At 35.6% G+C, this 18365-nt stretch overlaps 1 pseudogene; it reads left to right on the top strand.

Annotated features, from left to right (window-relative positions):
• The first annotated feature begins 748 nt into the window (after positions 1-748).
• Positions 749-16445, top strand: LOC117022061 (elongation factor-like GTPase 1; annotated as a pseudogene).
• Positions 16446-18365: the final 1920 nt, after the last annotated feature.

The raw sequence follows: 18365 nt of genomic DNA, 5'->3' as shown, positions 1-18365 counted from the left end.
CGCTGTGGGATAGGACAACAAGAGATTCTGGGTACTCTATTCCTTCTCTTTGTCTAAGATTTTCCTGTACGCCCATTCTTATATTTGCACTCTTATGGTACTATGGCTTTGTATCTACAACTGCTTTATTAAGAGTTGTTGGACACAAAGGGACATACTCCATTTTTTCAGATGCTAGGGGTATTTGAAAAATAGTTTAATTGATCCATTCATAAGTGGGTACCATTTTTCCTAATTTTGATGACAGGTCACTCACTGCTAGCCTTAAACGAGTGGCTGGCTATGGAGTTAGCTAGCCCATCTCCTCCAAAGGGACTGCTAAGATGTGTGTTCCAAGCCCAAACAGAGCCATTTTGTAAAGGAAAGTGTCAAGTAGACACCTAGCTGACTAGCCCAACACCCAGCAAGGCCTCTGAAATGTTTGACTCATCTCTTGAGGCCTTTAAGAGGAATAAGTTGGCAGCAAAAGAGTCTGACAACCACAAAGTCCCCCAATAAGTAATTTATTAAAAAGAGAGGTGAATTTGCTATGAAAAAAAAAAAAAAATCCTGGAGATCCCTGTGGCTCTTTAAACGATGTGTGCTGGGTGCCAAGGGCTGGAGCTGAGTTGGCAGCCAAAGCTGTCACAACAAATAAAGTGGCCACAGGGTTCAAAGATTGGATAAAACGATCCAACTCCAGAGAAGCTCTCCTGTCAGGAAAATCTGTATTGGCTCATATTGACCTGGCTGACTGTCATATCTAGCAATGGCAGTTCCCCAGCAGTCAAGAACTTTATATGTGGATTCTAAAATTCATATAGAAGAACACAAGACCAATATAGCCAAGACATGTCTAAAGAAGAGTCAGTTAAGGTACATGGACTGCAGAGAAAATGAGCAGATGTAAGGGATTGCTATGAAATCCACTGCAATTCCACTACTTTATGTAAAAAGTCAAGCTGTCCAGGATTAGATGAACACAGAGATCTCTAACTGGCCTGAGGGCAGAAAGACTGGCAGTCTTTTATCTACCCAGATAATGAGGAATACCTGATTAAGCTAATTGACTCTCCAGGACATGTGGATTTCACCTTTTGAAGTAAAAACTGCTGGATGCATTGGTCATAGGTGCATCCTTGTGAAAATGTGATGGAAGGAATCTATTTACAGATATGGGCAGCTCTATGACAAGTCTCGATGGAAAACATGTGTCTAGTTGGAGTAAATTAGTAAGAAGTCTTGTTTGATACTGGAACTGAAATTCACTCCACAAAAGGCCTATTCTCAGCTCAAACCTGTTTTAGAAGAGATTAATTCACTCATTCACAGGAATTATTTTCCTTGTATAATTCTAGAAGAAAGAGCAGAGGAAGAGACTAAATTACAAGTGAATCCCAATCCTGAATGAGGAGGGCGAGTATCTGAGTGGAGCACTGGTTGGAGGCTATGAATGAGTCTCACTTTTACTTCTCTCCAGAGCAAATAAACCCGGTGCTTCCCAGTGCAATGGATGGGCGGGACTTTGGAATGGAGCTCTTTGACAAAATCTAGTCAAAAGATGGGCATCAAAACAGAAGTTCTTTTGAAAACCTGTAAGGAGATTATTATAGAACATAAAGACTAAACAAATTAGGAGGATTGATCAGGCAAAAGGAAAAAAAAAAATAGTAAAAACTTTTATCTGTAAAGTTGACCCTGGAAGATAGAGTATATATGCTGCTCTTGTCAAAGAACAAAGAAAAAAAAGATAAAATAGTGAGTTCTTTAGGATAAAATATTGAAATCGAGGAGACACGTCACTCAGATGTTAAAGTTTAGATCAATGCCATTTGCTGTCAGTGGCCACTCTATCCCACAGTGGCCATTATATCTCCAGCTATTCTTGAGACAGTGTGTCAGAAACTTCATATCTTCCTTGATATTATTATAGCTGAAGGAAATGGAGGAACGAACATGCACAAAAGGAGAAATGAATAGATTCTCCAGAAGAAACCCATCCACCAAAAGCAGCTTTTATGAAATGTAGAAGTGAAGACATTCCTCCAATTATAATTATTTTTTCTAAATTATTTGCAGTTGATGTTAAGGCTTTGCTTCAGAATGAGCCATGATCTCTTACTCAAGATGACATTTCTCAGAGACATGAGGATATGAGACACAGGTACATGGAGAAGCTGGCAGGAGTTCAGGGGCAGGAGCCTTTGGAGTCCACCTGAAATGGGAATGCCCTTGAAACGAGTCCAAAGAGAGAGGAGTCAAGAGGTGACAAGCAACAGATGGTGATTATGATCCCTAAACCTGTGTCTTAGGAAAGAAAGAATCTAGTGTGTTTTGTTGTAATATGTGACTTGAAGAGAAAAGAAAAGAAAGAGAACCCAAGTACAGTCCCATTGAATTTTTGAAATACGTACCATTAAGTTTCTTAGGCCCCATCAGATGTCCTTCCCTATGTCCCTACGTGCCATCTGTGCTCTGAAAAAAAAAATCTTCTGATTAGACTTAAACTTGGAACTGGAAAATCTGAAAGAGTTATCTCTAGGAAATGTGCTAGGAATAGGAGCTCTGCAAGACTTTGTAGTGATATATGAAATACCTTATAGCTTGTCATCTGCCCAGCATTTATACCACTCTTATTGAAGCCATCCCTATTGTCAGGGATGCTGTTGAAATAAAATTTCCAAGTGAAATGCCTTATCTCATCAAAGAAATGAAGCTGTTAACCAAGCTGATCTATTGAAATTTAATTCAGGAAATTGGGGTGCAGGGCACATTTTAGTCACAATTAAATCCACCTTCAACGAAGCCCAATGACTTGAAAAGTTTGCAAAAATTCAAATCAATGTATGTGAATCCATTATTCCATTCATAGAAACAATCACAAAACTCTCATAAGTTGATATGGTGAATAAATAAATTGTCATATGACAAAACAAATAGTCATATACAAAACAAAAGAAAGCAAAATACATGAAGGAATACAAATTGACTCTTATGTACTAATCACCACTCCCAGCAAACTTATGCTCAGAATGAAGAAGTCAGTCAGACTCTGGGGAAAAAAAAATAAATAAATAATCTGGTTTGTTCTATGGGGCAATCGACATCCTCTCTGAATCAGGACAGAAACATCCTGATTCACCTGAAAATCGAACAGAGAATAGGGAGTTAAAAGGAAAACTGTAGTAACGTATAAGGAGAAAATGGAGGAATACTGTTGTCCATATCTGGTTATTTGGTCCAAGAAAATTTAGTCCTGATATACTAGTATGTAATAATGAAGACTTTCGGAATTTAGTATGACCAGGTCCATCTGGCCAAGCTTCTAAAAAAGCCTGTAAGTACTGATATTTGGTCAGTAGTATTGTAACTACTTTCCAACCAGCAGCACTCTCTGGGCCCTTGAGTGAGGAAGCTCTCATGGGGGTCTGTTTTGTCTTTTAATGTGGAGCCTAAGTAAATCTGAGTAACAAGGAACAAGAGATAAGCAGAATAAAGAGAAAAGAGGTCTATTTAAAAAGGAATAAGGGGTTCTCATGGACTATTTGGTTGAATAGGCTTCCTGTTCCCTTCTCTCGCTCTTCTCCTTCTGCTTATAAGCATTATTCTTATATTGCCCTTCCAAATGGAGTCAGACAGGTCTTGTTAACATTTTCTCATTTCTTTTAACTCTCAAGTATCTCTCTCTTCTTCCATCTGTGTCATTTCTAGATTTCTATCTTTGACATCATTACTCTTTCCTCCGTATGGTCAGCTCTATTTCCTAAACAATCTATTTCATTCTGCATCTCTTTTATTAAGTTTTTCAGCTCCAGAATTTCTATTTGGTTTTTTTAAATATCTTAATCTCTTTGGGAAAGGATTCATTTTGTTCATTGATTTTATTTCTGAGTTTATTAAACTGCCTATCTGAATTCTCTTGCTTCTACTTGAATTTTTTTCAGAACTGCAATCTTGAACTACCTGTCATTTAAGTCACATATTTCCACATCTTTAAGTTTATTTTCTGGAGATTTTTCATTTTCTTTCTGAGATTCCCAAACCTATGGGGGAAAAATTGATCCTCCAATCCAAGAAACAAACAGAACACCTAATTGTCTTAATCCACAAAGGTCTTCTCCCAAGCACATTATATTAAAACTGTCAAAAATTAGTGACAAAGAAAGAATTTTCAAGGCAAACAGGGAAAAGAAGATGGTAACCTATAAAGGAAAGCTCATTAGGTTATCATCAAATTTTTTCAGCAGAAGCTCTATAAGCTAGGAGGGGGTGGAATCAAATATTTAAACTATTAAAAGAGAGAAATTATCAGCAAAGACTGATGTATACAGTAAATTTATCTTTTAAATATGAAGAAGTAAAAAAGACCATTCTTGACATAGAGAAGGTGAGGGAATTTTTCACCACAAGGCCTACATTATAGAAAATACTGAAGGGTATTATTCTACCTGGAAAAAAAAAAAAGCAAAAGTATATAAAATTATGAGTAAGATGACTAACAGACAGACAGAAGCAGGAAATGGCAACACCTATTCAGAACGGGGCACTGTATGTTTAAACATAACATAAAAGTTAAAGGAGGTAAAAACAGAAACATACAAAAAGAAGAAGACAATTGTTACTGCAACTTGAAAATTAACTCATAGCATAAATAGGGATAATTTGTGACAACAATAAAGAAAGGGAGGGTGTCAAGGTTTGAAGTTGCAAAGGGGAATGGAGATAAAATGCATGCAGAAAGAAATGGACTACTGTATATATTACATACGTTTTATGTAATCTTAATGGTAACCATCAAAAAAAAAAAAAAAAAAACAGAATGGAGATATACAAGATTAAAAAAGAGGAAAATAATCATAGAATACCACCAAACTAAAATAAGACACAGAAACACAAAGACAAAAACATTTTTTTTTAAATGGAGACACCAAGCTATCAGAAAACAATAGATAAAATGGCTATAGATAACCTTCATATATCAATAATCACTCCAAAGATAAATGGATTGAACTCACCAACAAAAAGTCACACAGTAGAAAACTGGATCTAAGAGTAAAACCCAACCATATGCTGCCTTCAAGAGACACATCTCAGATGCAAGAACAAATATAGATCCAAAGTGAAAGGGTAGAAAAGATACTCCAAGAGTGGAAAATTATACACCAAGAAAATGACATCCAGAGAAAAGTGGGTGTAGCCACATGTATATCTGTCATAATTGACTTCAAGATAAAAGAGGTAAAAAGAGACAAAGATGGACTCTTTATAATGATATAGGGACAATATATCAAGAAGACACAAAACTTATCAATATATATCTCCAAATCAGGGAGCACCAAAATATACTAAGCAACTACTAACACAACTAAAGGGAGAAACTGACAAAACACAATCATAGTAGTGTATCTAAATACAACATTGACAGCTATGGATAGATCATCCAAACAGAAAATCAATAAGGAAATATCTGCCTTAAAAGACACACTAGACCAAATAGACATAATTGACATTTACAGAGCCTTTCATCCCAGAATACTCTATTGTACATTCTTCCGTAGTGCATATTGGAACATACTCACAGATAGATACACCATATATTGGGACACAAAACTAGCCTCAGCAAATTTAAGAAGACTGAAATCATACTAAGCATATTTTTGGAGCATAATGATTTGAAACTGGAGATCAATTACAAAAAGAAAGTGGGGAAAACCACACACATATATGTGGAGATTCAAGAACATGCTACTAAAGAACAATGACATCAAAGAAGAAATAAAGAGATCAAAAGACACATAGAAAAAAATGAGAATGAAAATACAACATATCAAAAATTTTGGAATGCAGCCAAAGCACTACTAAGAGGGAAGTTTATATCATTACAGGCCTACCTCAAGAAACAAGAAAAATCCCAAGTAAGCAACCTAACATTACTTAAAAAAAATAAAATAAAATAAAATAAAAAATATATATATATATATATATATATATATATATATATATATATATATATATATATATATAGCAAAAGAAGTACAAATAAAGCCCAAAGTAAGCAGAAGGAAGGAGATAATAAAAATCAGAGCAGAATTAAATGAAATGAAGAACAAAAAGACAATAGAAAATGTTAATACAACAAAAAACTGGTTCTTTGAAAAGATTAACAAAATTGACAACCCCCTGACTAGACTCACTAAGGAAAAAAGAGAAAAGACACAAACAAAAAATAGAAATGAAAGAGGAGTTTTGACAGTTATGACAAAAATACAAAGGGTCACACAAGAATACTATGAAAGAGTCATATGCCACCAAATTCAATAACCTGGAAGAAATAAAGAAGTTCTTCAAACCACATAATCTTAGACTGAATCATGAAGAACTGTAAAATTTAAATGGACAAATAAACAGCAAGGAAATTTAAACAATCACTCAAAACCTCCCAAAAAGCAAAAGTCCAGAACCAGGTGGCTTCACTAGTGAATTCTACCATTCAAAGATGATTTACCACCTGTCCTTCTCAAACTCATCCAAAAATTTGAGGAAGAGGCAATACTTTCTAACTGTTTTTATGAAACCAACATTACCCTGTTATCAAAACTTGGTAAGTTTAACACAGAGAAAAAACGAAAACTACAGACCAATATCTCCGATGACTACAGATACAAAAATCTTAAACAAAACACTACCAAATCAATTACAACAATACATTAAAAATTGTACATCACAACCAAGTGAAAGATTCATTCCATGGGCACAAGGATGGTTGAACATACACAAATTGATCAATGTGATACACCAGATAAACAAAATAAAGGATATAAATAATATGACCATATTATAAGATAAAGAAAAAGCATTTGAGAAGATACAACACGCATTTGTGATTAAAACACTTAACAAGACCAGTATACAAGTAGAAAGAAAATTATATCAACATAATAAAGGCCAATTACAACATATCCTCAAGTTAATATCATACTTAATGGTGAAGAACTGAAAGCTTTTCCTCTAAGATTAGAAACAAGGCAAGAATGCCTTCTCACCACATTATTCAACATAGTAATGGAAGTCCTAGCAAGAGCAATAAGTCAAGAGAAAGAAATAAAAGGCATCCAAATTGGGAATGAATAAGTTAAATTGTCACTTTTTACATAGACATTATTCTTTATATAGAAAACTCTACAGACTCCACCAAAAAAACTATTTGAAACAATAAACAAATTCAGTGAAGTTGCATGATAGAAAATCAATGTACAAACATTGTGTTCCTATATACTAAAAGTAAAATTTCAGAACAAGAAAGGAAAAAAAATATGCACACACACAAAAAAACAAAAACAACAATTCCCTTTCCAATTGCAATAAAAAGAATAAAATACTTAAGAATAAACTTAACAAAAGATGTGAAGCACCTGTATGCTGAAAACTACAGGACATTATTAAAAGTAATTGAAGAAGGCACAAAGAAATGGAAAGACATTCTGTGTTCATGAGTTGTAAGAATCATATAGTTAAAACAGCAATATTACCCAGAGTAATATACAGATTTAATGCAATCCCCATTAAAATCCCAATGATATTTTTTAAAGAAATAAAATAAAAAATCATCAGAAATGTATGGAACCACAAAAAACTCCAAATAGTCAAAGCAATCCTGAAAGAAAAATAACACGGCCGGACGTTATCACTATCTGACTTCAAATTATACTACAATATAAAAATAATCAAACAGCAAGGTATTGGCAGGAAAACAGACACACAGAGTGATGGAATAGAAGTTAGAACCCAAAAACAAGTCCACACATATATAGGCAAATGGTTTTCTACAAAGGAGCCAAAAACATACAATGGAGAAAAGAAGCCTCTTCAATAAATGGTGCTGGGAAAATTGGAAAGCCACGTGCAAAAGAATGAAACTAGACAGTGTTTTAGTTTAATACAGTCCCATTCATCAAAATTAACTCAAAATCGATCAAAAACTTAAATATAAGACCTGGAACAATATATTGCATAGAAGAAAACATAGGTACTAAAGTTATGGAGTTTGGGTTCAGAGAGGATTTTATGAATTTGACATCAAATGCAAGGGAAGTAAAAGCAAAAAAGAAATTAATGGGACTATATCAAAATAACAAGCTTTTCCACAGCAAAAGAAACCATCAAAAAAACAAAGGCAACCAACCAAATGGGAGAAGACATTTTCAAACAACATCTCCAATAAGGAGTTAGTATCCAAAATATATAAAGAACTTGTAGAACTCAACAACAACCAAAAAACCCAAACAGGGTGTGAGGTGAGCCTCTGGAAATCTTCCATGGAGTTTACAACAAATTAAACAGCTATAACTCCACAAAGGACTCCCTGCACAGCAGACAGGCAAGAGGAAGAGGCTCACTACTGAATTCACCTAAAGGTGGGCAAACTACGCGAGCAGGGGAGGAGGTAAGGGAGAAGTGCAGAGTCACGCAGCTGCAGGACACAGACCTAGCTCAGTGCTCCGAGCTCACTGCTTCCCAGAACTACCACAGCTCTGGGAGAGGGAAGAACTCAGACTACTAGGGCTCCAATTATGACCCACACGGCTGAGGGGACAGCATATAACACAACTGAACCCAATGCTCATGGCAGAGACCTCAGAGCAAAGACTGAGGGAAGAAGGCTGAAAACGGTGGTTTAAGCCCTCATTGCCTTAGAGAATGGAAGCCTTAGGCACTGAGACTAGCTGCACACTCCCTACCCTCCCAGAGCTAGCCCTGCCCCCACCTGCCCATTGCTAGAAGCAAAACAGTAGCAGTGACAGATCAAAAGAACAGAATATTTGCAGTTCTGAGATCTGTGGTCCGCAGACACAGATTCACAGCCCAACTACTTCAGGCAAAGAGGAGGGAGCTGTGGAAGCAGGACTGGCTGTGGTGGTGGTTGCCGCCATTACTCTGGGCCATCTCTCACAACCCACCCCGCCCCTGTCCCCATCTATCTGAGTGTATCCCTGCAGGAGTAAATACAACTGCTGAAACACAAGGGCTCTGAATCTGGTGAAAACAGAGCTTTGGAACTTCAAAAGCTCTCCACATCCCCACAAGGACACGGCGCCCTATGACCCAGGCAAACTGTTAATAGAGGAGAAGCCTGCCTTCCAGGGAATCCCCCAATTGTGTGAGAAGCTGGAATAGTGCAGAGAAAACATAATACTATAGTGTAAGAGAGAAAAAAAACGGGCTGCAGTCAGAGAGAAAACAAAACATTTTACAAACATGTACTGGAAAACAAAAGAAAGACCTCTTTCTATCAACCTGTTACAGAACCACTCCTGTAGATGTCTAGGAAGAGAAATAATAAATCATTAATTGCCACGAATAACCAAGGCCACAAGATAGCTCAGAAAGAAAGTGAAAAGTCTACAGAAAATGAAATTAAAAATATGGAAATATGTGACTTAAATGACAGAGAATTCAAGATTGCAGTTCTGAAAAAACTCAATGAGATGCAAGAAAATATAGAAAGGCAGTTTAATGAACTTAGAAACACAATCAAAGAGCAACATGAGCATTTAACCAAAGAGATTGAAATTTAAAAAAAAGAACCAAATAGAATTTATGGAAATTAAGAACTCAATAGAAGAAATTAAGAACGAAATAGCCAGCTTAGTATGTAGAGTTAAACAGATGGAGGAAAGAATCAGTGACATCGAAGATAGAAACCTGGAAATGGCACAGATGGAAGAAGAAAGAGACTTGAGACTTAAAAGAAATGAAAGAACTCTACAAGAACTTTCTGACTCTATCAGAAAGATCAATATAAGAGGCATACCAGATATATACCAGATATAAGAGGCATACCAATATAAGGGGCATACCAGAAGGAGAAGAAAGAGAGAAGGGAACAGAGAGAATATTCAAACAAATAGTCGATGAGAACTTTTCAAACTTGTGGAAAGAACTCAAATTCAAGAAGCAAATAGAACACCTAATTACCCAACCCTAACAGGCCTTCTCCAAGGCACATTGTATTGAAGCTGTCAAAAATCAACGACAAAGAAAGAATACTGAAGGCAGTCAGGGAAAAAATACGGTAACCTACAAAGAAAAGGCCATTAGATTATCATGAGATTTCTCAGCAGAAACTCTGCAAGCTAGGAGGGAGTGGAACCAAATATTCAAACCATTGAAAGAGAGAAATTATGAGCCAAGAATAATATACCCAGCAAAGATATCCTTTAGATATGAAGGAGGAATAAAGACCATTCCAGATATACAGAAGCTGAAGAATTTTCTAATACACGACCTGCACTACAAGGAATATTAAAGGAGGATATTTGACCACCATCAACGGGGACAATTTATGGCAATCAAAACATAAAAAAGGGGAGAGTAAAGGCCTGAACCAGAATATGGGAATGACAAAAGTAAGCATGATGAAGAAAATGGAATACTCTAAATATCAAACTTTCTTTTACATAAACTTAATGGTAACCACTCAAAAAAAAAAAAAAAATCCAGAACTGAAATATATACTCTAATAAAAGAAGTAACAGAGGGGAACATCATAGAATACCAACACACAGAAATAATAAACAATAACAAAAAGGCACAGAAACCACGGAGACAGAATCTTACCAGAAAACTAAAGATAGAATGATAGAAAATCCTCACATTTCAATAATCACCCTAAATGTAAACAGACTGAACTCACCAATAAAAAGTGACAGAGTAGCAGATTGGATCAAAAAACTAAACCCAACCATATGCTGTCACCAAGAGACACATCTCAGCTACAAGGACAAGCATAGACTCAAAGTGCAAGCATGGAAATTGACATTCCAAGCAAATGGTATCCAGAGAAAATCAGATGTAGCCATACTGATATCAGATGAAACAGACTTCAGGGTGAAAAAGGTAACAAGAGACAAAGATGGACATTTCATAATGGTAAAGGTGACTATACAACAAGAAGACATGACAGTTACCAATATTTATGCCCCCAATCAGGGAGCACCAAAATATACCAAGCAACTACTAACAGAACTAAAGGGATAAATTGACCAAAACACAATTATACTAGGGGACATAAATACATCACTGACAGCTATTGATAGATTATCCAAACAGAAAACAAATAACGAAATAGCAGCCCTAAATGACACATTGGATGAAATGGACATAATTGACATTTATAGAGCACTTCATCCTAAAACATCAGACTACACATTTTTTGTTTCTAGTGTACATGGAACATTCTCAAGGATATACCATATATTGGGACATAAAACTAGCCTCAGCAAATTTAAGAAGATTGAAATCATACCAAACATATTCTCTGATCAAAAGGCTTTGAAATTGGATATCAACTGCAAAAAGAAAGCAGGAAAAAACACAAATACATGGAGATTAACGAACATACTTTTAAAAAAATGACCAGGTCAAAGAAGAAGTTAGAGGAGAGATCAAAAGATACATAGAAACAAATGAGAATGAAAATACATCCTACCAAAATGTTTGGGATACAGCAAAAGCAGTTTTGTGTTTTTTTTTTTTTATATATTATTACAGGCCTATCTCAAGAAACAAGAAAAATCCCAAATAAATAACCTTACATTACACCTTAAAGAACTAGAAGAAGAAGAACAAATGAAACCCAAGGACAGCAGAAGAAAGGAAATGATAAAAATCAGAGCAGAACTAAATGAAATAGAGAACAAAAAGACAATAGAAAAAAAATAATGTGACAAACAGCTGGTTCTTTGAAAAGATTAACAAAATTGACAAACCCTTGGCCAGGCTCACTAAGATAAAAATAGAGAAGACACTAATAAACAAAATCAGAAATGAAAACAGGGAAGTTATCACGGATGACACAGAAATACAAAGGATCATCCAATAATACTATGATGGACTATATGCCACCAAACTCAACAACCTAGAAGAAATCGACAAGTTCTTAGAAACATATAGCCTTTCTAGACTGAATCATGAAGAACTGGAAAATCTAAACAGACCAATCTCCAGTAACGAAATTGAATCAGTCATCCAAAAACTTCCCAAAAGCAAAAGTCCGGGACCAGATCGCTTCACTAGTGAATTCTACCAAACCTTCAAAGAGGATCTAATATCAATCCTGCTCAAATTCTTCCAAAAAATTGAAGAAGAGACAGTACTCCCTAACGCATTTTATGAGGCCAACATTACCCTGATACCAACACCTGGCAAGGACAACACAAAAAAAGAGAACTACAGACCAATATCTCTGATGAATACAGATGCAAAAATCCTAAACAAAATTCTAGCAAATAGAATGCAACAATGCATTAAAAAGACTATTCATCACAACGAATTGGGGTTCATCCCAGGGGCACAAGGATGGTTCAACATATGCAAATCTATCAATGTGATACATCACACAAACAAAATAAAGGACAAAAATCATATGATTATATCAATTGATGCAGAAAAAGCATTTGACAAGATACAACATCCATTTATGATTAAAACACTTAATAAAATAGGTATAGAAGGAAAATACCTTAACATAATAAAGGCCATGTATGAAAAAAACTCAGCTAATCTCATAATTAATGGTGAAAAACTGAAGCCCTTTGCTCTATGTTCAGGAGTACGACAGGGCTGTCCCCTATCACCTCTGCTTTTCAACATAGTGTTGGAAGTCCTCCCCAGAGCAATCAGGCAAGAGAAAGAAATAAAAGGCATCCATATCGGGAATGAAGAAGTTAAATTATCACTATTTGCAGATGACATGATGCTATATATAGGAAACTCCACCAAATAGCTATTAGAAACAATCAAAGAATACAGCAATGTGGCCGGCTACAAAATCAACGTACAAAAGTCCATTGCAATCCTGTGTACTAACATTGAAATCTCAGAAAAAGAAATAAAAAAAAAAAATTCCTTTTGAAATTGCAGCAAAAAGAATAAAATACCTAGGAATAAACTTAACCAAGGATGTGAAAGACCTATATGCTGAAAACTATAAGACATTTTTAAAAGAAATTGAAGAAGACACAAAGAAATGGAAAGATATTCTGTGCTCATGGATTGGAAAAATCAACATAGTTAAAATGGCCATATTACCCAAAGCAATATACAGATTTAATGCAATATCCATCAAAATCCCAATGGCATTTTTTAAAGAAATAGAACAAAAAAATCATCAGATTTGTTTGGAACCACAAAAGACTCTGAATAGCCAAAGCAATCTTAAGAAAAAAGAACAAGGCTAGAAGTATCACACTCCCTGACTTTAGCTTGTACTACAGGGCTACAATAATCAAAACAGAATGGTATTGGCAGAAAAACAGACACGTAGACCAATGGAATATAATAGAATTGAGAACTGAAAAATAAACCTCCATAAATATGGACACATAATTTTTGACAAAGAGCCAAAAATCATACAATGGAGGAAAAACAGCCTCTTCAATAAATGGTCCTGGCAAAATTGGAAGGCCACGTGCAAAAGAATGAAACTGGACTGCTCTGTGTCACCATGTACCAAAATTAATTCAAAATGGATCAAAGACTTAAGCATAAGACCTGAAACAATAAACTGCATAAAAGAAAACATAGGTACTAAACTTATGGACCTTGGGTTCAAAGAACATTTTATGAATTTGATTCCAAAGGCAAGGAAGTAAAAGCTGAAATAAATGAATGGGACTACATCAAACTTAAAAGCTTCTGCACAGCAAAAGAAACCATCGACAAAATAAAGTGGCAACCAACTGACTGGGAGAAGATTTTTGCAAACAGTGCCTCCGATGAGGGCCTAATATCCAAAATATAGAAGGATCTCATGCAACTCAACAGCAAAAAAACAAACAACCTGATTGAAAAATAGGCAGAGGACCTGAAGAGACATTTCTCCAAAGAGGACATACAAATGGCAAATAGACATGAAAAAATGCTCACCATCACTAATCATCAGAGAAATGCAAATGAAAACCAGAATTAGATATCACCTCACTCCAGTTAGAATGGCTATCATCAACAAGACAAATAGTAACAAATGTTGGAGAGGCTGTGGAGAAAAAGGAACCCTCATACACTGTTGGTGGGAATGCAGACTGGTGCAGCCGCTATGGAAGGCAGTGTGGAGGTTCCTCAAAAAATTAAAAATAGAATCACTGTATGACCCAGCAATCCCACTCCTAGGTATCTACCCAACAAATCTGAAAATATTTATCCATAAAGACACGTGTGCTCCAATGTTCATTGCATCTTTATTTACGGTGGCTAAGACATGGAAACAACCAAAATGTCCTTCAATAGATGAATGGATAAAGAAGTTGTGGTATATATACACAATGGAATACTATCTGGTGGTAAGAAAAGATGAAATAGGACCATTTGTGACAACATGAATGGATCTTGAGAATATAATGCTAAGCGAAATAAGTCAGACAGAAAAAGCAGAAAACCATGTAATTTCACTGATGTGTGACATATAAACCAAAAACAACAAAAGAACAAGACAAACAAATGAGAAACAAAAACTTATAGACACCAAAAATAGTTTAGTGGTTACTAGAGGGGAAGGGTGGAGGATGGTGGTAGACGAGGGTAAAGGGGATCAAATATATGGTGATGGAAGGAGAACTGACTCTGGGTGGTGAACACTCAACGGGATTTATAGATGATGTAATACAGAATTGTACACCTGAAATCTATGTAAATTTACTAACAATTGTCACCCCAATAAACTTTAATTAAAAACAAACAAACAATCCAATTCTAAAATGGGCAGAGGACCTGAACGGATTCTTCTCCCAAGAAGACATAAATAGCCAACGGATATATGAAAAAAATGCCCAACTTCATTAGCTTTTAGGGAAATGCAAATTAAAATCACACTGAGATACCACCTCTCATCTGTTAGAATGGCTATCATCAACAAGAAAAGTAATAACAACTTTTTGAGAGATTGTGGAGAAAAAGGAACACTCATACACTGCTGGTGTACTTATTGTACAAATTGGTGCAGCCACTATGGAAAACAGTATGGAGATTCCTCAAAAAATTAAGAATAGAATTACCATATGACCAGCAATCTCTTTTATGGGTATCTACCCTAAAATCTAGAAACATTTATCCAAAGAGATATAGTTGGGGTGCCCAAAATTGTATACAAGTGGACACTATGGTCAATGTTGCTCAAGCAGTAGTTTGCTATAATCAGAAGTGTCTGGACACTGATGGTAACCACTTTGAACAACTCTTGTAATTTCAGAAGTCAAATGTGACTTGTATTCATCTTTTGTTATCAGTATATATTGAGTATTACAATTTTAATATAGTTTTCCTTTCTTAAAATATGTATAAATTTTTTTGGCACCCTCTGTATGTACCCCTATGTTCATTGCAGCATTATTCACAGTGGCCAAAATAGGAAACAACAAAAGTATCCTTTGATAGATGACTGGATAAAGAAGATATGGTACATACATACAATGGACTATTACTCATCCATAAGAAAAGATAAAATACTGCCAGTTGCAACAGCATGGATGGATCTTGAGATCATCATGCTAAGCGAAATAAGTCAGAAAGAAAAGGTCGCGAACCGTACAATTTCACTCATATGTATGATATAAAACTGAAAGCAACAAACGAACAAAATAAACAGGCAAGCAAAAATTCATAGATACAGACAACAGTTTAGTAGTTAATAGAGGGTTAGGGGAGGGGGGGTCGTAAAAGAGGGTAAAGGAGGTCAAATATATGGTAACAGAAGCAGATTTGATTTTTGGTGGTGAACACACAATGCAATATATAGATGATGTATTATATAATTCTGTACTTGAAACCAATATCATTTGATTAACTAATTTTACCCCAATAAATTTAATCAAAAAAAAAGCAACGGGAGAAGATGAAAGCTATTCTGTCAAGATGAAAACCATGATGGCTGTTCTCAGCTCGTTGAGAAGAGGACTGCCCAGAGAGGGGAAACATTGCAGCCTGATTTTTGTGGACCCTTCTGGGGACGGCTAATTGCCACCATGAAAGAAGTGTGCTTTTACGTGCTTCAAATGAAACCTCAGTGCTTGATGGCAGTTATGTCATATGTGGCATCATGGCCATGGATGATGTGCTTGGTTAAGTTTATATTTGTTTTTCAAAGAGAGAAGCTTAAGCGCTTATCAGTATGAAAGAAGGGACAGACATGTTTATAATCAAGGCTCTGTAGCACATTGCCAAAAGGCTTTCTTCACTGATGATATCACAAAGAGGCCAGTTCAAAACTAGTATTCAGCCAATGGGAGACTATTCCCAGCTACTCGTTCTGGGTACAAACCACTGGGGAGGAGTACTTGCACTTTGGGAAAAAGTCTGATTCAGAGAACCAGGTCTGGAAGTACATTAACACAGTTATAAAGTGGGAAGATCTTTATCTGGAAAAGATTGCAGAGCACATGGAAAAGCAGAGAATCCTCTGCCAAAATAAATAACTGGTATTTGCAGTACAGATGTATGGACCAAACCCTGAGATTCCACAGTAAGGGTCCAAGCAGAGAATCTTCCAGTCTACTACTTGGACCCTACTTGGACCCTACTACTGGAAGATTCTCTACTTGGACCCTTACTGAAAGAATCTCAGGGTATAAACCAAAATAAACAACAGTGTTCACACAGTGCTTGACGTCACAATAATGATTCAACAGATTGTTTCCACTTCTGACAGTTGGTATACATACCACCTTGGACATGGATAATGCTTTCCTGGACATGCCTGACAGACACTTCAGGAAGAGAAAAGAAAAAAAAAATTCTACCTGCCTTTGAGAACATTTTAGATGAGAAATGGATCTATAACAACAATGGGATAACATCACACAGTCAAAAGAAACAATGAAATAAAAAAAGACTGATTGTCCAAAATACTTATTGTCCAAGATATTGAATGACTAAGAATTCTGAAATACAGTGGGTGGCAGTTAAAATGGGTACAAACACTTAGGAAAACTGACACGATCAACTAAAATTAACCATAGGTGGATCCTATGTTCTAGCAATTTTACTGCTAATCATACTCCCAACAGAAGTGAGTATAAAAATAATGTACAAGGATATTTATATTCTCAATAGTCAAAGACTGGAAAGAACTCCAAAACCCATCAGTAGTATTTGGTAAACCAAATTTGGTATATTTACACAACGAATGCTATATGATGATAAAAAGACTGAACTATTGCCACACGCAACAATACACATGCATTTTACATACTTAACATTGAGCAAAAAAAAAAAAGAGACACTGAAGAATAAATACTGATTCAGTTTATGTAAAGTTTAAAATCAAGAAAAATTAATCTCAATTTTGTAAGAGAGGATAATTGTTACCCTGGTGAAAGAGGTAATGACAAGTAGGGAGAGCAAATAGGGCTGAATTTGCTAATTCAGCTATTCAGCTAAATGGGGCTAATTCTTTATCAGGATGGTGGGTGTAAAATGTGCTTATTTTCTGAAAATTGGCAGATCTGCACATCTATGATACAGATATCTTTCTGTGTTTAGGTTAAAATTTTATAAATGGTTATTTAAACAAATATTGTGTGATCCTTCAAAAAGTAGTCACACAGGCTGCATCTTTTCCATCACTGCAAGTTTGCAATTTCAAAAATAAATAGAAACATCAAACGGTTAGCAATTGAACATATACATGTAAATCTGAGAGACAAGATGTGAAATCTAACAAGAGTCTTTATCCTAATTAGGATGGGCTCTGGCTTAAGCATGCATTACTAATGCACCTCCAGGAAAAATCCCTTTCCTTTCTACTAACCTAAATTTCTACTTCCTTCAAGACCCCAATTTCTCCTTGAAACCTCTCTTGAAAAAAAGCTAAAGGGAAAAAAAACAAACAGAAAAAAAACAAAAAACATATCATACTGTCTCTGAAATCTCTGAACTCCTATAGGGGATGCGTCATACAGTGTAGCTGTTGATTGCATATGTTATGTGTTCTCTGCTTGCTTCACGCAGCTACTACTATTTAGTCTTTCCTAATCCCTAGCTCATTAGTTGAGGGCCGGAATTCCCTACAGTGCTAAGTCTTGGACTTCTGAGTAGAGAGAATACATAGTAAACTAAGGAAGAAATTCAAAAGGCTGCTAATCAGGATATAAGGATATAGATAAGATTTTTCTTGTATAATGACCTTTAAGTATTTCCCTACCAATACTTACTAGCTTTTATTCTTTTATCTTTACTATAATTACTTACTCTATATTTCTTAGAAAAACAATAAACATATTATTTTGTCAATTCAAAAATAAGTGATGAAATGAAATACCAGTCTCTGAATGTGAGTTGACTATACCTATATTTCAAGCACACACAATATTACGTGCCAGAGGTCAACGGGGGTT

Source organism: Rhinolophus ferrumequinum, chromosome 5 (genome assembly GCF_004115265.2).
Source record: "Rhinolophus ferrumequinum isolate MPI-CBG mRhiFer1 chromosome 5, mRhiFer1_v1.p, whole genome shotgun sequence".
Classification (NCBI taxonomy): domain Eukaryota; kingdom Metazoa; phylum Chordata; class Mammalia; order Chiroptera; family Rhinolophidae; genus Rhinolophus; species Rhinolophus ferrumequinum.
Note: the sequence above shows the minus strand (reverse complement) of the source record. Positions and strands in the feature narration are given on the sequence as shown.